The 21,136-nt window shown below is 37.7% G+C and overlaps 1 protein-coding gene across 1 annotated transcript in view; it reads left to right on the plus strand.

Annotated features, from left to right (window-relative positions):
- The first annotated feature begins 409 nt into the window (after positions 1-409).
- Pnpla8 (patatin like phospholipase domain containing 8) overlaps positions 410-21,136 on the plus strand; it is a 62,294-nt gene continuing 41,567 nt past the window's right edge. Inside the window, exon 1 of the mRNA XM_032907691.1 lies at positions 410-570. The gene's annotated coding sequence lies outside the window, so the exon portion shown is untranslated. The remainder of the gene's footprint in view (positions 571-21,136) is intronic.

A 21,136-nucleotide genomic window follows, 5' to 3' on the forward strand; every position in this document is an offset into this window, starting at 1 on the left:
GTAGCTGTGCTAGAAACAGAGAAAGAGGAGGTATCACCACTGCAGGATCACAGGGTCTAGCTAGGCTACCCATATTCAGGCTGCTATTAAAGCGGTTCCCAGGAACCTGGGCAACACAGATCAGGCGCAGAGCCTTCTGGAACGCTCAGCTCTGTTAAAACAGAGATGGTAATCGACAAGCAAATAACCAGGGACTCTACTGTGAGACAGCACTGAGATTAAAAGCCATTAATCTCCGCCTAACCGTCACAACAGACCATAAAATATATAGCTTGCCCACTCCGAAGTCGTGCTTCTCCCAAACACTGGGCTCCAACAAGCTCCCCGCCCCCTCACCCTCAGCCACGCCCTATTGTGCACGCCTAGGAGGGCCGAAGGCAGAAAAACTGGACCTAGAGAGCATGCGTCACTTCCGCTGGGGGCGGGGCGTAGCGGAGGGTGGGGCTGTAGCGCCAGTGTTTGGGGTCCGGGCGCCGCAGCTGCTAGAAGGCCGGGCAGGCTGATGCGGACATCATCGCAGGCGGAAGGCAAGGGGCGGCCGCGGCGCCCGTGACTGTTGCCTACGTCCAGGTGAGTGGCCGGAAGCCGGCGGGATGGCAGGTGACCTCCGCGGTGCGGGCGCTCCGCCGGGCTGTCCCGCGGGCATTTCGGAGGCCCGGTGCGCAGGCCTCCGGGTCCTGGCGGGCGCTGAGCCCCGCTGTCCCGGTACCGCGGGCGTAGCGGCCCAGGTGTTTTGGTTGGTTGCGTCCCGCCCCCGCCGGTGGTCCGGCCCAGCCCCTCTCTGCCGTGGCCCGTCGGGTCCTGAATGGGGTGTTCTCTGGCAGTTCACCGGAGTCCTTTTACTTCGTCCTTGACTAGGCAGTGTGCATCTTGTGTTTTGGTGGCTGGATATTTTTACTTGTCGGCGACTTTTTCCTTCCGGTCCGCAAATGATCCTATTCCAGAGCGCTGTTGCTTAAACAGAATCAGATGTGCGTGCCTTTTAAAAGATGAAGAAACTGTATGAGTCAGCAGGTTGCAGAGCCTCTTGTCAGTGCCATTTCTGTCATGATGGTGGGGACGTTGGGGGGGCGGGGATACGACTAGTTTCCCCACCCAGTACAGTAATAACTTTAAAGTGACAATATCTTAGGACATAAGCGGCTATCCTAGAATACGTTTAAAATTGCCATTTTCATTTCCAAGAACAGTTGTATTCTGGGGCCGAATTCCTGATTGCCAAAAATATATTTCAGGCTGTCAAGGTGAAGGAAATGTGAAGAATGTTTTAAAAATGTGAGGATTTTTATAAAAGTATATTAGACTGAATTATAAAGCTTATGTTTTAGTGAAGCAGTCAGTTGTACCAAATTCCATATAGCTATTTTGTGAAATTCGGTATGCATACTAGATGAATCTCCAGTATAAAGACCTCGCTTCATAGTTTTTGCTAATAGTTCTATTCTCTATCTTGTTTTGTATTTTTCCATCTAATTTTAAAATCTTGTTAGCAATGGCCCTCTTCGTTAATGATGTCAGATTAATGAAAGACCAGCTTCACTAGTTTATATTAATACATCCAGACTTTCACATGCAGAATTGATACAGGAACAGTCTGTACTTGGAGTTGTTTTCCTTAGTCAGTAAAGACAGGATTTGTTGCTTCATTTGAGGAACCTACGCTTGTACAAAGGTCAGAGCTAGACTTGTTTCATCTCAGTTCCCACTCACTCCTAATCTCTTGTATTTTATTCAGTTTAGTATCCTTTGCTTTTAAAAGGATACTTTCTTTCAATGCTTTCTGGTTTGCTTGAGTGCTTTTCTTACTGTTACTAACTTTGGGCACCACTCAAAGCTCTCTCCACATTGTTCTCAAAACAAGTTTTACTTTTTGAACCAAAGTCATACTAATAAGCTCATGGTTATCTTGAAATGTCAAGGAAAATACAAGGTGTATTTATTTGTAGCTGAGCATTTTTCAAAAAAAAAAAAAAAAAGCCTATTTTTGTTAGGTCCTGTGCATCCAAATACTGTAGGCCATCCTTGGGTAACCACTTGGCCTTAAGGGTTTAGTTGTTATTGTGCTGATTATATCATACATAAATGCAGTCTCTGTATTTCTATTTCAGTGTCCTGTCATTACTGCATTCTGTAAATGCAAAAGAAAATCCAGTTTATGTTAAACTGTCCCCTTTCCAGGTCTTTCTTTCATACTGACAAGTGGCATTTTCCCTCTGTGTCTGACTTGAAAACTTAAAAGAGTTTTCTTGACAGCTTCTCCTCATCCCATTTATGCTTGTCACCAAGTCCTGTTTTTTTACATTTATTTTTATCTTTAATGTGTGTATGTGTCGGTAGTTAATGCAGACATGAGTGCAAGTGCCTGCAGAAACCAAAAGAAGGTGTCGGATCTCCTGGGACATGCAGACAGTTGTGAGCTGGCTGCTGTAAGCAGCCTAATACGGGTTCTGGGAACCAAGCTCCAGTCCCTGGAAGAAGAGCACATGCTCTTAACCACTAAACCATCTCCAGCCCCATCTCTTTCTCTTGTAATTTTCTTCTCTTTTCAAAATGTAATTCTCAGTAGATCCCACTCCTGCATTCTTCCACTGTTATTGTATTCAGACCCTCATTGCCTTGTTGGCTGCATTATTGCAATTTTAACATTTTTTTTTTTTTTTTTTTTTTTTTTTTTTTTTTTTTGGGCTGGGGACCAACCCAGGACCTTGCGCTTCCTGGGCAAGCGCTCTACCACTGAGCCAAATCCCCAACCCCTGCAATTTTAAATGACATACTCTGCATGTTCATTCTGTCCGTAACTGGGACGACACCTAGCATTTCCCTCAGTCTCTCAATGTCTGTTAGTTAAAATTCCACTCCTTTCCCTAGCATAGAACTTAGTCTCCCTTTCTGCTTACACATCTCTAGTCCTTCTAGCTCTTTCCCCAGTTTACAGCACTCTTCACCTTTTCATTCTTTTTCCTACTTTTGCTGTAACTTTTGTTGTGGTTGACTTTCCTCTCAAAACATTTTCAGTGCATTTTCTAATGCTGGCATTTGTTTAGTAGAAGTAAAGCTTGTTGCTCATTTCTCTGTTAAGTAGTTGTTGCTTGATGGTGGTGGTTTCTGATAGCTATAATTAGAATCTCTTATTTTGTTTGCAAAATTATTTTTCTGTAATGTTTTCCATTTTGGGGGCTTTATATTCTGTGTATTGATGCCAAATTGATAGGTATATAATGTCTCAGGGATTGGTTCTTTCCACTATGAGTTTCTGGGATTGAATTGTCTAGTTTGCATGGCAGGTGAGCAAGATCACTGGCCCTGAATGATTGTGTCTTTTTGGAAGGAACCAATGCAGACTGTATCAGCATAGTCTAGACTTGGAGCTTTCTCTTCTGCCTCAGTCTTGGACTGATCATAGTGAATCATCTATGCTTTCAACCAGCTCATTCTATCACCAAAATATGGCTTACTTTTTCTTCTGCCTAGAATATTTATCAAGATTTTCACAAGACTTCATTTCCTCAGTTCTCTCAGAACCACTGAAATGCTGAGGTATCAGTTCTTCTGACTGTCCCATCTAATTAGTATTCTTGTACCCTTCCGTTTCTACTTTAATTCATGACACTATTAGGAGTACAAATAATTAATATATATCTTTTTGCTAATATTGTTCTTGATCCACAAGACTGCCTGAGGTTGAATAAGGTCATCCTCTTGCTGTTAAGTTCCCTTTTTTTATCCCATGCAAAGGTGTTTCCCTTAAATCTAATATCGAAGGCTTTTATTTTTATTTTTCACTATTTAGGATATCATCATTCCCAAACTTCTCTCAATTCTTATCAGTACATTATAGGTATGTTTCAGAACTAGTATGTAGCCAGGAGTATTAATTTTTAACATTTCAGAATTCTATACTCTTTATTAATTAATTTTTCTTTTTGCCTCTAGTATTTTTATTCTCCTGTTATCTTTGGATATTTACCCTTAATTTTGTGCTACTTCTAAAGCTGGTTGCACATTTTCCTATTGGCTGTATGTGCAGATCTCTCTAGGTGATAGTTCATTCCATGGCATGTTTTGTAATCTTTCTGAGTTAATGTTCAGTGGTGGTTGCCCATTGCCCAACATTAGACAATGACTTTGCCTTGGAGTTTTAGTTGTCTCTTCTGGAATTCCACATAATTAACTAACTCAGACCAGTCTTCATTTGCATAGAACACTAGTGCTATGTGGTAATAAGACTGTAGATGCTGGCCTTCAGCACAGCTTTTGTTCATGCTGGTTTATGTAGATGAAACCCCAGGCTTTCTGCATGCTAGGTAAGTAAGTATTTTGCCAATTGAACTACATTCCCAGTCCCACAGCATGAGTTCTTATCTACATGTACTTTATCAAGTATTTCTGTGTGGTGGAAATTGCCGGTTTTATGCTAACTAAACAGAATCACATTCACTGCAAGTCCTGAGAAACTCAGAAGAGCCAGGAAGGCAGACAGGCTTGTATCCTTCTGTCCTTCCTCTGTACAGGTGAGTGTATTAAAATAATGCACCAACCTAAGTATAGATAGGATTTTAGTTGAGACTTTTCCTCCCTTTGCACAGAGTTTGCAAAACTGTTGTTTTGATTTTCTCAGTATAATTCTCTACTGCCTCCTTACATAAGCTACATCCTGAGTAAACCTGCATTGGACTTTTTGTGCTTTGTTGCATGCTTTGGTTTGTGTGTGTGTGTGTGTGTGTGTGTGTGTGTGTGTGTGTGTGTGTGTGTGTGTACATTATTTAGAATTCTCTCCTCATCTTTACATGTGAGTTTCTTTTTAATTTGCAATTTTAATTGCATGTGCATGTGTGCATGTGTGTATGCGATACAAGAGGTCTTGCCCTGTAGCGCAGGCTGGTCTCACACTTACCTTCTTCTTCCCTCGTCTCGTGTGTTATGATTACAGGTATACGCCACTATGCTCAGTATTTTTACTGTTTTAACCAGGCATTTGAGACTATTCCATGGTTCCCTTTCCTAGCATGTTTTTCAAAGATTTAAAAGAATACATTTATTTATTTATTGTGTGTGTGCATGCAATAGCACATGGAAATCAGAGGACAACATCATGAGTCAACTCTCTCCCACCACAAAGGTTCTGGAGAATCAAACTAAAGTCATCAGGCTTGGCAGCAAGTGCCTTTATCTACTTAGTCATCTCACCAACGCTCAGCCATATCTTAAGGAAAAAAAATATTTATGGTTGCTCTTAGAGTTTTCAGTTTACAGTTGTAGCTAATCTAAATGCAGTTTGAAATAACACTATGTGGTAACATGAGTAATGTACAATAACAGAGTATTGTATTGTATTGTAATATAACCCTAATTTTTTTCCTTTTTTTCCTTATATCATCATCATTCATTTCACCAGTATATGAGGATTGAGCCACTTTTTAAAGTCCATCTTAATTGTGTAAAGTTGGACTTTTTATTGTGACATTCTCATGAGTTTATATAACCCTTCATCATCCCTCCCATGGCTCCTGTCTTAGGATCCTCTCTCCCCCCAACCCCCGCCTTGCCCTGATCCCCGGTCTTTTTTGTAATAGTTTCTTCTCCTTTACTCTTATGCCACAGTACTCTGGCCACCCAGACTTTACCATGAGAGAAACCAGTGATACTTTTCTGAGACTACATTATTTTGCTTAACATGGCATCAACCAGTTCCATGTATTTTCCATCAAACAACCTTACTCTGTTTTGCTTTATGAATGAATAACACTGCATTGTGTGTCTGTATTCTACATCATACCTGGGCTGCTTTCCATACCTTAGGTATTGTAAATAAGAAAAGCAGAATAGAAAACCATGGAAAGGCAAGGCAGCTTCTAACTGGATTTTGAAGAGATTACTTATATTTTCTTTCAATGATTTCCAATTCTCAGTACGTTAAGGTCTTTGATTCTATTTTGAGTTGAGTTTTATGTTCAAGTTTCAAGGTTTTTTTTTAAGAACTCTTTTTTTTTTATGGGCATGAATGTTTTGTCTATATGTACGCCTGTGTGAAGATGCTATATCCCCTGAAACTGGGGTTACAGATAGCTGTGAGTTGCCATGTAAGTGCTGGGATTTGAATCCTGGTCTTCTGGAAAAACAACCAGTGCTCTTAACTGCTGAACCATCTCTCTAACCCACAAGTTTTTATATATATATATATATATATCCATCTATCTATCTATCTATCTATCTATCTATCTATCTATCTATCTATCTATATATATATATATATATATATCTCCAGCCTTTAAAATACATGTATTTATTTATTTGTTTGTTTGTTTATTTACTTACTTAGTTGTGTGGGAGGGTTGGTACACATGTAGTGGTCAACAGAGTTTGTTGAAGTTTATTCTTCCATTCTACCACGTGAGTTCAGGGGATTGAACTCATATTATTATGGTTGGTAGCAAGTGCCTTTGCTCACTGAGCCATCTCATTGACCCTAATATCCAGACTTTCAACATGTATTTTTGGCCCCTTTCTTGAGAATCAGATGCATGGGTTTATTTCTTAATACTTTGTCCTGTTCCATCTATTCTTCGGTCTGTTTTATGCTAATATTATGTTTTTGTTACAGCTCTAGGGCTCATCTTAGAATCAAATACTGTTATGTCTCCAATATTGTTCCATTTGCCCAGGATTACCTTTGCCCAGGATTACTATTTTGAATTTTAGGATTATTTTTCTACTTACATAAAGAATATTATTGATATTTTGGTGGGGATACATTGAATATGTATATGGCTTTTAGTAATATGGGCATTTTAGTTATTGATTCTGCTACTTTATGGCCTTAACAGTGTTTAAATTTTTTCTTCAGTATTTTATTTTTTTCACGGTAGGGGTCTATTATATGCTTTGGTTTACTTCTAGGTATTTGTAGTTGGTGGCTGTTGTGATTGGAATTAATCTCCTTTTTTTTTTTTTCTTTTCTTTTGCTTTTTTTTTTATTGTCTTAGCAAGTTTATTATCGGTGCATAGAAAAGCTACTAATTACTGGTACAAGTTTATAAACCTATCTGCCAGGGAAGCTGAGAGACTTAAAAGCTTAAGCCTAGCATGACTACAGAGTTGGTTCCAAGTCACCCTGTACAATTTAATGGGACCCTATCAAAATAAAGTAAAAACAACTCGGACCTAAATCTCAATGGTCAAGAGCTTGCTTAGCATGCAAGAAACCCTAGATTCAATATCCAGTACTAAGAGAAAGGTGGGGGTGGGAAGACTGAAGAATAGAGGAGGGTAAATGAAGGAGAGTGGAGGCAGGCAAGCTTCTGATGTTTGTAAGTTCATTTCGTATCCCAGTACTTTGTTGCATTTATCTTATCAGATCTAAGAGTTTTCCGGTTGATGATTTTAAGTTCATCTAAGTATAAGATCATGTCATGTATTAACAATGGTAATTTGGCTTTTCATTTTTCTTTTTATTTCTTAAACTTATCTCATTGTGCTAAGATTTCAAATAACATACTAAGTCAGAGAGGTGAGGATGAATATCCTTCTCTCATTACAAATTCTAGAGGGAATGCTTTTAGTTTTCCCCTATTCAGGATGATGTTGGCTATGCATTTGTGTTGGGTAAACTTTATTATATTGAGGTTTAATCCTTCCATTTTTAGTTTCTTCCAGACTTTTCTCATGAAGGGATAATTGAATTTTGTCAAAGGCTGACTTTGTGTGTGTGTGTGTGTGTGTGTGTGTCTGTGTGTGTGTGTGTGTGTGTGTGTGTGTGTGAGAGAGAGAGAGAGAGAGAGAATGATGATGATGATGATGATTGTATGAATTGTTCCTGAGTTTATGCTCTATTACATTTACTAATTTGTCTGTGTTGAGCCATCTTTGCGTCCTTGAAGTGAAACTAGCATGATCTGATATATGATCTGATATATGTTCTGTTTAATGCATTGCTGAAGTTGGTTCATGGGTATTTTACTGAAGTTTTTTGCCAAGAATACTGGTCTATATTTTCCCTTTTGTTCTGTCTAGATTTGGTTGTGGTATCAAAGTGCTGCTGGCTTTATAGAATAATTTTGGAAGGTTCTTCCTTTTCTATTTTGTGTGCTATTTTGATGGAGCTTGTGTTGGTATGGTAGATTTGACCATGAACCTGTCCAGTTCTCAGCTATTTTTGTTTGATAAAAATTTTAATACAGCTTTGGTCTCATTGTTTCTTACTGACCTGTTTAGGTTTTTCTCCTTTTTTTTTTTTTTTCTGGTATTTTCTTGATTTAGTTTTTGTAAGCCATTAGTATCTAGAAATGTATCCATTTCATTTAGATTTTCTTATTGATTGCAATATGATTTTTAAAATTATTACTTAGTGATTTTCTGGATTTTAGTGGGGTCTGTTATAATAGGAGTATTACATGGGAAGTATTTTATGCCTCTGGTTTTATTAACCCTCATATTCTTTGTCTTTTGGTTACTTTGACTGAATCCTTATCAGCTCTGTTTTCTCTTCCATGGACCAATTCTTATTTCATTGATTCTCTCTGTTCTTTCTGTTGCTGTTTTGTTGATTTCAGTTCTGTTCTTTATTATTGTTCCCTGTAATTTTGATGGTGGCATCTTGCTTTTCTAAGATCTTGAGGTATATTACTGAGTTATTTGTTATTGCTCTGATTTGTAAATGTGGGCATTCATAGGTATTCACTTCACTGTATATTCTACATGTTATGGTAAGTTGAGTTTTCATTTTCATTTTCATTTGATTATATGAATTGATTCTCCCACCTTCTTTGAAGACCCACTAATAATTGAAAAGTACCCATATTTTTTCTAATACCCATATTTTTTCCTTTAGTTTTTCTTGCTGTTTATTTCTAGGTTTCTTCCATTATGATCTAATAAGAATTTTTAACAATTGGCTAGGATTTGCTTTGTGGTCTAAAATATGGCCTGTTTTAAAGGAAATTCCTTGAGTTACTGAGAAGAATGCATTTTTTCCATAGCTGTGGATGAATATTCTTCAGAGCTATTAAACTCATTTGATCTCTATGTTAAAGTTTAACTTGAAGCTTCTTTATAAATTATGGGGTCAATTCTGAAGTATTCTGAGAAAGATATTAAAGTCATTTGCATTATCGTATCAGAACCTATCTGTCAGGTTATGACCATTAGTGTCCATATGTTTTTATGAGTTGAGTATACCAAGGTTGGTAATACATATACTTATTACATGTTATTAATGGATTAACCCCTTTTATGGAGTGACCTTCTTTATATTTTTGGACTAATCTTTTGACATGAAGCCTTCCTTGACAGTTAAGAACTAGCTTCACCTGCTTGCGTAAATGCCATTTGCTTGAATATCATTTTCCATCTATCTTTGTCTCCAGCATTGAAAGAAATTTCTTACAGAGAACAAACACTTTTGTTTTGCTTTAAGTTAGAAAATCTTGTTTTGTTTTGTTTTAGAGCAGTGGTTCTTAACCTTTCTAATGGTTCATAGCAGTGGAGGGTGGGGAGTAGCCACTAGAAAGTCCTAAGGATGACATTAGCCAAAATACTCAATAAAGGGGAGCTAGAACACGGCCCCCAGTTAAGGGGTGGGGCCACCCATCTATCTACAAAATTTTAACCCAGAATTGTTCCTGTCTAAAGGAAATGCAGAGAGACAAAAAAAAAAAAAATGGAACAGAGACTGAAGACCACTAGAAACCACCCTACCCAGGGATTCACCCCATCTGCAGACATCAAACCTGGTCACTATTGCTGGTGCTAAGAAGTACTTGCTGATAGGAGCCTTTATGGCTGTTCCCTGAGAGGTTCTGCTAGCACCTGACCAATGCAGATGTAGATTCTCACAGCCAAGCATTGGACTGAGCCCAGGGACCCCAGTGGAAGAGCTAGGGGAAGGACTGAAGGAGGTGAAGGGTATTGCAACCCCATGGGAAGAACAACAGTATCACCTAACCAGATCCCCCAGTGCTCCCAGGGATTAAACCACCAACCAAAGAGTCCACATGGCTCCAACTGCATATGTAGCAGAGGATGGCCTTAAGTGGCATAAATGGGAGGGGAGGCCCTTGGTCCTGGGAAGGCTCAATGCCCCAGTGTAGGGGGATGGTACAGGGATGAGGTGGGAGAGGGTGGGTGGGTGGAGGAGCACCCTCATAAAGGCAGAGGGGAGAGGAGGATAGGATAGAGGCCTGCAGAGGAGAAACCGGGAAGGGGAACATTTGAAATGTAAATAAATAAAATAACCAAAAAAAATTATAGTTCCTCATGTGATGATCCCCAGCTATAAAATTATTATTATTTTTTTTTAAAGATTTATTTATTTATAAGTACACTGTAGCTGTCTTCAGACACACCAGAAGAGGGCATCAGATCTCATTACAGATGGTTATGAGCCACCATATGGTTGCTGGGATTTGAACTCAGGACCTTTGGAAGAGCAGTCAGTGCTCTTAACCGCTGAGCCATCTCTCCAGCCCTATTATTATTATTATTATTATTATTATTATTATTATTTATTTATTTTACAATTTACTTTTATTTCATGTGCTTTAGTGTTTTGCCTGCATGTATGTTTGTGTGAAAGTGTCAGATCATCTAAAACTTCTGGAGTTACAGGCAGTTATAAACTGCCATGTAGGTGCTGGGAATTGAACCCCGGGTCCTCTGGAAGAACAGCCAGTGTCTGTTCTTGACCACTGAGCCTTCACTCGTCTCCATAAAATTATTTTGTTGCTACTTCATAACTGTAATTTTGCAACTGTTGTGAATTATAATGTAAATAATATCTATGTTTTGCAATGGTCTTTTGGTGATTATGACCCACAGGTGGAGAACCTGTTTTGAAGACTTGGTTTTATGTAGTCCTGGTTTTCCTGAACTCCCTATGTAGCTAAGGATGACTTAAAACATCTGATCCTCATGCTTTCACCTCCCAAGGACTGGGGTTACAGATATGCACTGTTATGCCCAGGTTTTGCAGCACTAGGGATTGAACCTATGACTTTATTCATGTTAGGCAAGCAGTTTATCACCTGAGTTTCAGTCCTGGTGTCTTAGTTTTTGTTATTACTACTACTACTACTACTACTACTACTACTACTACTACTACTACTACTATGAGTTAAGACAATCTATATTATATTTGGGGTTTTTAAAAAATAACTTATTGTACTTATTTTTGACAATGTCATTGGTGTATGAAGTATACTCTGATTATTGTAACTTCCTACTCTCTTGCTAAACTTCCTCCCAGTCTTGTTATACCGTCTATATACATAAGGCCCTTTCTCACATACACACACTTGGAGAAACCCAGTGAGTTCATAGATTTACAACTATCTTTTGAAACCAGATGGGCTCCTCAGTTTGTACACAACTAAAGATAAGGACTGCTTCTCTCTAATCCATAAATCGCCAGTGATTCAGCAGGGATGAGTAAGTTCCTCCCTTATCTGTGATTGACCATTGATAAATTTAATCTTGTCAGTCAGCCATAGTTATTGTGAGGTTGTGACTGTTGGCTGCACTCTGTACAAAAGACAACATTTTCTAGTCCTTCTTCCTACTGTTTGGCTTAAAACTCTTTCTAGCTCTTCTGAGATGATCCCCGAAACTAAGAATAAGTAGTACAAAAGTCTTGTATAAGTATTCAAGCTGTCACATTCTCAGCACCCTTGTTCATTGCACTATTCTCTGTACTGTTTTCTGCACTGTTTATGGCAAAGAGAAGCTGCTCTGATTAAGGCTGGGAAGCTCTTAATATAAAATGTTTTCAGAATTTCTAATGAATATACCAATGTTCTGGGCCCAACTTGCCATCACTGGTTGTAATAGCAACTCTGCTATACACTTTATTTATTCTCTTCCTCCCAGGAAAGTAGCAATTTGCCAGGTCCCTCAGTTATTCAAAGGAACAAATATATTTGGATGCATAATTGGAGTTGCATGCTTAACATTTAAAAATTTTGACTCTTTATGTTTGCCTCCCATATGTGATCCTGTTATCCTAGCTAGCTCCCACTGGGATATAACATTCTGTAATTCTCAAACTGTTCTGAAAACAAGGAAAGAAAATGTGTAAGACAACTTAAAAAAAAGAAAAACAATAATCCAAGTAAGAATTTTATAGCTTTACAATGTGAACATGTGTTTGTTAGGTTGTCATAAGTGTAGTTTGGAATCAGTTCTCCTTTAACAGATTCATAAATTTGTTTAGTATGTTGCTTTGATTCATAACATTAAGGAAGGATTTTTGTATTGTCAGATTTTCATCCTAAAGTATGTCACTTTTATTTGTAATATTAAGAGAGGATTTTTGTCTGTTGTAAAATAAGATATTTATTGTAAATAAAAACCTAAAAGAAGAAAGTATATTACCAAAAAAGTTTGAAAAGCTAAAACTTAAAAGATATTCTACATTCACTATATTTATTTATATATTATTTAAAGCTCTTCAGGTAAGTATTAAATACACTATTATAAAATTAAAACAACTTTCAGGCTAATGATACGTCTCTGGGTAAAGCACTTGCCCCTATCTTGGTTATGTGAGCTTCGTCTCCAGGAAAGCTGTAATGGGAGGAGAGAACCAACTCTTGGAGGTTGTCCTCTGACTTACACACACTAAACTAATTAACATTTTTAAACTTTTAACTTTTTAAGTTAAAAAACAACTTTAGTTTACTAAAAATGTCATAGAAAACAATAATTGCATGTTTTTTCCCTTTACTAAACAGGATATTTAAAATCGAACAATTATATTTTATCCAAATGACTCTGATAAAAGGTTATAGTGGTGTGTTAGTGCTAGTCTGTTAATCTGTATATTTTCCCAGCGTGTTAAAACTTTCCCTACTGGGAAATCACATCCTTAGTAGGAAGAAAAATTCTGTAAGGAAGAATTCTACCTACTTGAGGCCTTCCTGTTAAAGTACATAATGATTGTGAAATTCAGTTTAGTAAACAAATATCTAAATCTGTTTACAAAACTTGACCTATTTTACAACATTTTAGAGTGTTTATTATTCAGTCTTTTGGATTAGTTGCACTAACAAATGGCTCTATAGAAATTTTAATTGTTGGGCTGGAGAGATGGCTCAGCCGTTAAAGGCTAGGCTCACAACCAAAAAAAAGAAATTTTAATTGTCAGAATTGACTAAAGCTTTTGACTTCCCTAGCCAAAGATACTAATTTCAGTCTAAGATGTATACCTTTTGGAAAATATTAGTTTTCTTCTTATGAAAAGAAAGACTGCATGAGTCATCTTTGCTGAGGAGAAGTATACATTATTACAAGGAACTTTTAAGTATATATTTAAAATTTTAAAAGTTTAGTTTTTCCAAGTGAGCTGCCAAAATACAAAGAACTAAATGAAAGTGGGTTAAAACCAGGCTGTTTAGTCAATTTAAAAAGGTACAACATGATTCCTTTTGGTCTGGGTACAAAAGACTTGGGGCTGGAAAGATTGGTCAGTGGATAAGAACTTTTTGTATTTACTTCTTTAGACCTTGTCTGAGATACTTAGCATTCCCTTAGTATATTTTTCTGAATAAAAACAAACAAAAAAGTAGTGCTACTCCTGGCTATTGCAAAACTAAATGAGGGTGCTGCCGGTATGTCCTCTCAGTGATCATGGTTTCTGAAAACTGTTTGCTTGCCCAGATATTTTACTTCTTTAAACCAGGCCTTCATGTTTAAAGTTTCATTCTAAACTACTTTCATCAAAGAATCCTCTTTTCTATCATGTTTCAGCATTTTTTAAATTGACAAGGTCTTATTTTAGATATTCCAAAAGAAAGAATGGCTCAGCAATGAAAGGCACTTATTGCTCTTGCACATGACCTGGGATGAGTTCCTAGAAATCAAGTGTTGGCTAATGGCCATCAGTAACTCCAGTTCCAGGGGATTTAATGCCCTTTTCTAATCTAAACTTGTTGAGCACCAGGAATTCAGATGTTGTATATGCATATATGAAGGGAAAACTCACATACACATCAAATAAAATAAATAAGAAAGCAAAAATAAAAAATGTGCTATATTTGGAGGCCACCTCTTTAAAATTCAGAATTGTAAAGCCTTAATAACAAAACTTCTTGGTAAGAAGGGGAAACAAATACTGATGCCAGCCAATTGGATCTGCTTAAAAGGTTCTGGGAAACTTTTAATAGTTAGATGTAGTCATAGTCAGATGTCTTGTCCACCTTATAGTGACTTTGACTATTGGCTCCTATTTATTATGAATACCTGATTAGAATTTCAGGAAAGTAAATAGTTAGAATATGCAGATCCAGGACTGTTTTAGAGTTTTTATGACACCATTGGACGGAAAGGGTTTCTTCGGCTTACTCCCATTTATTTCACTGTTGATCATCAAAAGAAGTCAGGATGAAAACTCAAACAGGGCAGGAACCTGGAGGTAGGAGCTGATGTAGGGAGAGAGGGGTGCTGCTTACTAGCTTGCTCAGCCTGCTTTCTTATAGAACCCAAGACCATCAGTCCAGGGCATGGCACCATCCACAATGGACTGGGTCCTCTTCCATCAGTAGTAAGAAAATGCCCTACAGGCTTGCTTACAACCCAGTCTTATGGAAGCTCTCCTCGTCTCATCCCTTTCCTTCCCCCTTCCTCCCCCCCTCCCCTCCCCTCCCTCCCCTTCACTTTATGGTCATGGACTCAAACCCTCTTAAACTATAAACCCTAAATGAAGTTATGTAAGTTTCCTTAGACATAGTATAGTGTCTCATCACAGCAATAGAAAAGCAAGACTAAAGTTAATGTGAGGGAGTGGGATATTGCTGACAGGCCTGACCATACTTTTTTTAGTGGGGAATGGGGGATACTTGGGGAATTTGGATTAGGAAAACAGTTGTAGGCTGTAAGCAGGTACTTAACAGGTCATCCTAATTTGCAAGACCCTACTATTAAGAGCAATGCAGACTATGGAGGTTCAGCTCAAGGAGTTTCAAAAGAAAATAATATTAGCAACTGACCTTTAGAGCATTCTTGTGATATTCTGACAAAACAATTGTTTGCTTTCTACTCTTGTCCTAATTTTTTTTTTCTGATGAAAAATTGACAAACAGTAGATTCATTTCCTTGGTAGAGATGTCAAGACTGCCTAAAATACTGGTTTTGTCACTTGATTACTTGTAATCATTCTTTCGAGAGTCTCTAACGAAAAAGAGCAAGCAGGGCAAAAAGGAATAGAAAATACACATTTTGAAGTGAAAATGAGCACCAGGAAGTTTAATGCTATAGCCAAGCCTTGTGCTGTAAGAGATGAAAAGTTAAAGGCTTGTTCCAAAATGGAATAAAGGAAGGGATGCTCTTAGACAAGATGCCACCCAACTATGTTTCCAACTTGTAGAAAGGAAATACATGAGAAGTATAATCTGTCTTTAAAAAGCAGCTACAGTGGGAATCTTATGCAAATGTGATTGAGAACCAGGCCTCATCCCATGTAGGCAGTCAAACTTGTAGTGTCATCCAAGTAGTTTGGGCTTTAGAGCCATGAAGGACACATGGGGAAAGAGGAGTAAAGGGTTTGTGGAACCTTTCTCCATGCTTAAGGCCAGGCAGCCTGTGACAGGGCAGGGTCTGCAAGACAACCTCAAGAGGGCAAGAGGCCCTGGGAGGCAAATGTGTGAAAGTGTAACTGAGATTGCATTAAAGACACCAGGATGTTGGAGACACTGGAGTCATGAGGCATATGCCAAGGAGAACAATAGACTGTGAGTAGGACCAGCCCAAGACAGAGGTGTGTTGCAGTCAACTAAGCTGGAAGGGAAGAACCATCAGATTTGGAGTTTGTCCTGCTGGTTTTGGTCTTGCTTTGGTTCCGTATTTCCCTTTTGAAATAATAATGTATATTCAATACTTCTGTATGTTGGAAGTATATATAATTTGCTTTTTGCTTTTGCTTTTATAGGGCTTACAATTAAGAGATTGCCTTGATTTTCAGAAGCGATTTTGGACTTTTAAATTGTGTTGAGACTGAAAGATTATTGAAACCTTTAAAGTTGGACTAAATTCGTTTCACATTATGATATGACCATAAGCCTTTGGAGGTTTGGCAGGGGGTTGAATATTCTAATTTGAATGATAATGGGATACTACATTGGCTCACATGTTTGACTATTTAATCCCTAGTTTGTGGAACCTTTTGGGAATGATTAAGAAGTGTGGCTTTGTTGGAGGAAGTGTGCCACCTGTGAGAAGCTTTGAGGTTTAAAAGGCCTTCCTATTCCCAGTTGGCTTTCTCTGCCTCCTACTTACTTATGATGTAAGCTTATGGTGATTTGAAGGAAAATTGCCTCTGTAGGCTTATATGTTTGAATGTTTGGTTCTCAGTTAGTGAAACTGTTTGGAGAGGATTAGAAGGTGTGGGCTTGTTAAAGGGGTGTCACTAGGGTGTCCACTTTGAGGTTTCAGAAGCCCTTACTAGGCCCAGTGTGTCCCTGTCCTCCCCCCTGCCACCCCCCATGACACACACACACACACACACACACACGCACTCCCCACCTTGATGATCATGAACTAACTTTCTGAAACTGTAAGCACGTTCCTAATCAAATGACTAATTTTATAAGTTGCTATTGCCTTGATCAATGGTGTTTTATCATGGCAGTAGTAACCCTAACTAAATCAAAATTCTTAGTTGTTCCTGACACCATGGTTGTGCTTTGTGTGGACTGCTAAATAACCCTCTGAAACTGTGATCTCTAAATTAAACACTTTCTTTGATAAGTTGACATGTATAGGTTCTTCCCACAGCAATAGATGAGTCCGAATATTCTAAGGTAGGAGCGACTGAAACTTCGTTTTACCTTCCTTACCTAAGTCTCATCTTCCTGTGGCTCCCATTGCCATCCAGGTTCCATTGCCTTGATTTATGACTGTCTTTGCTCCATACCTAGTAAAAATCTTATATAGCCATATCTACAGTGGGGCATGCTATTTGGCTCAACCTGAATCTACTTCAGATTGCAATTATTCATATTTGGCTCAAGAACAAACTTGTCATATTCTCTTAAAGATAAAAACTGTTTTTGCATTGACTAATTTACCTTCCAAAATTCCATTCTTCACAGGAAATAGCATCTCTTTTGTTGGTCTAACTATTCTCCATCTTTAAAAATTAAATAAAATTTAACTATCACTTAAAATGTAGTCAAATGGCCAGGCGATTGTGGAAAACCTTTAACCTCAGTAGTAAGGAGGCAGAGGCAGGTGGATCTCTTGGTCTAGAGTGAGTTCCAAGACAGCCAGAGAAACTTTTCAAAAGTCAAACAAACCAACCAACAAACAAAAAAGAATGAATTAATAAAAATTTCATCAGAGTTTTGTCAAGTAGCTTCTGTATCCTATTTTCCTAACACATTACAACAGTGCATAGCACTCAAACTGTTCCCAGTTACTGCCATCTATGCCTAATAATAGAAATTGATTCTGTGTCCTTGCATATACTTGGTGACCTATGTCTCATGTACCTTTAAGGTATTTCTGTAGTCCACAGTTTTACTAGTTAAAAGGATACAATATCTGCATAGGGTTTTTATTGTTTGCTTTTTTGTTCAGTGGGTCTCACCCTGTATTCCAGTCTGCCTATTACCATGAAGTTCATACTAGTCTTAAATTTGTGATCTTCTTGCCTAAGCCTTCTGAGTGTTGGGATTGTACTAATATGCCACCAAACCTGGTCAAAATATGCTTTAATTGATCTTTCTTGACTTATAAATATTTCTCATCAATTTACTGTTTTATTTTTCACTGAATGGCCTATTTTGCATTTCTTGTCTATTTGAGGTTATTGCTATTAGGTATGATTTTGTGTACTGTAGTTATGAACCATTTGCAAGAAGCTGCCACATTCAGTGTCTAATCTGGTATGTATGTGTGTATAGGCTAGAAGTGAACATCTAATGTCTTCTTTTGTCACTCTTTTGTCACTGATATCCTTTGAAACAGGCTCTCTCACCCAACCACTGGGTAGACTAGGGTTAGTAAGCTCCTGGGTTTCTCCTGTCTCTGCTCTACCTCCATGGTGGTGGTTAGCTTACAAGTATAACTTGGGTCTTAGTGCTTGCACAACAATCATACTACCCATCTACTTTGATTAAATGAGCCATTGATAGATAAGGGAACTTAGGAAGCCTATTTAATGAGCAGTTATTACTAGATGAGGGGAGATAGTCTTAACATGGCCATTTCTTTCCATCTTCTGAGATCAATTTTTTTCTTCAGAGACTTGAAGTTGTCATCATACAGATCTTTCATTTGCTTGGTTAGAGTCACCCCAAGATATTTTATATTATTTTTGACTATTGTGAAGGGTGTCATTCTCCTAATTTCTTTCTCAGCCTATTTATCCTTTGAGTACAGGAAGGCTACTGATTTGTTTTAGTTAATTTTATTTCCAGCCACTTTGGTGAAGTTGTTTATCACGTTTGGGAGTTCTCTGGTGGAACTTTTGGGGTCACGTAAGTATACTATCATATCATCTGCAAATAGTGATATTTTGACATCTTCCTTTTCAATTTGTATCTCTTTGACCTCCTTTTGTTGTCTAATTGCTCTGGCTATGACTTCAAGTACTATATTGAATAGGTAGGGAGAGAGTGGGCAGCTTTGGTCCCTAATTTTAGTGGGATTGCTTCAAGTTTCTCTTGATTTAGCTTGATGTTGGCTACTGGTTTGCTGTTGGCAACTAGTTTGCCGTGTATTGCTTTTACTATGTTTAGATACGGGCCTTTAATTCCTGATCTTTCCAAGACTTTTATCATGAAGGAGTGTTGAATTTTATCAAATGCTTTCCCAGCATCTAACGAGATGATCATGTGGTTTTTTTCTTTGAGTTTGTTTATATAGTGGATTACATTGATGTATTTCCGTATACTGAACCATCCTGCATCCATAGGATGAAGCCTACTTGATCATGATGGATGATTGTTTTGATGTGTTCTTGGATTCAATTTGCTAGAATTATACTGAGTATTTTTGCTTTGATATTCACAAGGGAAATTGGTCTGAAGTTTTTTGTTAGGTCTTTGTGTGGTTTAGGTATAAGTGTAATTGTGGCTTCGTAGAATGAATTGGGTAGTGTTCCTTCTGTTTCTATTTCATAGAAAAGTTTGGAGAGTATTAGTATTAGGGTAGTCTATGAAGATCTGATAGAATTCTGCACTAACCCCATCTGTTCATGGGCTTTTTTGGTTGGAAGACTTTTAACGACTGCTTCTATTTATTTAGGGGTTATGGAATTGTTTAGATGGTTTATCTGATCCTGATTTAACTTTGGTACCTGGTATCTGTCTAGAAAATTGTCTGTTTCATCCAGATTTTCAAGTTTTGTTGAATATAGGCTTTTGTAGTAGGATCTGATGATTTTTTTTTTAATTTCCTCAGTTTCTGTTGTTATGTCTCCTTTTTCTTTTCTGATTTTATTAATTTGGATACTGTCTCTCTGCCCTCTGGTGAGTCTGGCTAAGGGTTTATCTATCTTGTTGATTTTCTCAAAGAACCAGCTCTTGGTTTTATTGATTCTTTGTATAGTTCTTTTGGTTTCTATTTGGTTGATTTCAGCTCTGAGTTTAATTATGTCCTACCAAGTACACCTCTTAGATGTATTTGTTTCTTTTTGTTTTAGAGCTTTCAGATGTGCTGTCAGCTGCTAATGTATGCTGTCTCCTGTTTTTTTTTTGTTTGTTTGTTTTTTTTTTTTTGGAGGCTCTCAGAGCTACGAGTTTTCCTCTTAGCACAGCTTTCACTGTGTCCCATAAGTTTGGGTATGTTGTGCCTTCATTTTCATTAGATTCTAAGAAGTCTTTAATTTCTTTCTTTATTTCTTCCTTGACCAGGTTATCATTGCGTAGAGCATTGTTCAGCTTCCATGTTTATGTGGGATTTCTTTCTGTTTTTTTGTTGTTACTGAAGACTAGGTTTAGTCCGTGGTGATCTGATAGCGTGCATGGTATTATTTCTATCTTGTATCTATTGAGGCCTGTTTTGTGACTGATTATATGGTCAGTTTTGGAGAAGGTATCATCAGGTGCTGAGAAGAAGGTATATTCTTTTGTTTTAGGATGAAATGTTCTGTAGATATCTGTTAAATTCATTTGGTTCATATGTTAAATAACTTCTGTTAGTTTCTCTGTGTTTCTGTTTAGTTTCTGTTTCCTTGATCTGTCCGTTAAGAGAGTGGGGGTATTGAAGTCTCTCACTGTTGTCATGTGAGGTGTGATGTGTGCTTTGAGCTTTAGTAAGATTTCTTTTATGAATATGGGTGTCCTTGCATGTAGATCATAGATATTCAGAATTGAGAGTTCATCCTGGTGGATTTTTCCTTTGAGGAGTATGAAGTGTCCTTCTCTATTTTTTTGATAACTTTTGGTTGAAAGTTGATTTTATTCGATATTAGAATGACTATGCCAGCTGGTTTCTTGGGACCATTTGCTTAGAAATTTTTTTTCCATTCTTTTACTATGAGGAAGTTTCTGTCTTTATCACTGAGGTGTGTTTTCTATATGCATCAAAATGCTGGGTCCTCTTCATATATCCAGTCTGTTAATCTATGTCTTTATATTAGGGAATTGATCTGTTGATGTCGAGAGATATTTATGACCAATGATTGTTGTTTCCTATTATTTTTATTGTTAGAGGTGGAATTATGTTTATGTGGCTGTCTTTTTCTGGGTTAGTTGAAAGAAGATTACTTTCTTGCTTTTTATAGGGTGTAGTTTCCCTCCGTGTGTTGGATTTTCCATCTATTATCCTTTGTAGGGTTGGAATTGTGGAAAGATACTGTGTAAATTTGGTTTTGTCATGGAATATCTTGGTTTCTTCATCTATGTTAATTGAGAGTTTTGCTGGATATAGTAACCTGGGCTGGCATTTGTGTTCTCTTAGGGTCCGTATGACCTCTGCCCAGGATCTTATAGATTTCATAGTCTCTGGTGAGAAGTCTGGTGTAATTCTGATAGGTCTGCCTTTATATGTCGCTTGACCTTTTTCCCTTACTGCTTTGAATGTTCTTTCTTTGTTTTGTGCATTTGGTGTTTTAACTATTATGTGATGGTAGGAATTTCTTTTCTGGTCCAATCTATTTGGAGTTCTGTAGACCTCTTGTATGTTTATGGGCATTTCTTTTTTTAGG

The sequence above is a fragment of the Rattus rattus genome, chromosome 7, assembly GCF_011064425.1.
Source record: "Rattus rattus isolate New Zealand chromosome 7, Rrattus_CSIRO_v1, whole genome shotgun sequence".
Lineage (NCBI taxonomy): Eukaryota > Metazoa > Chordata > Mammalia > Rodentia > Muridae > Rattus > Rattus rattus.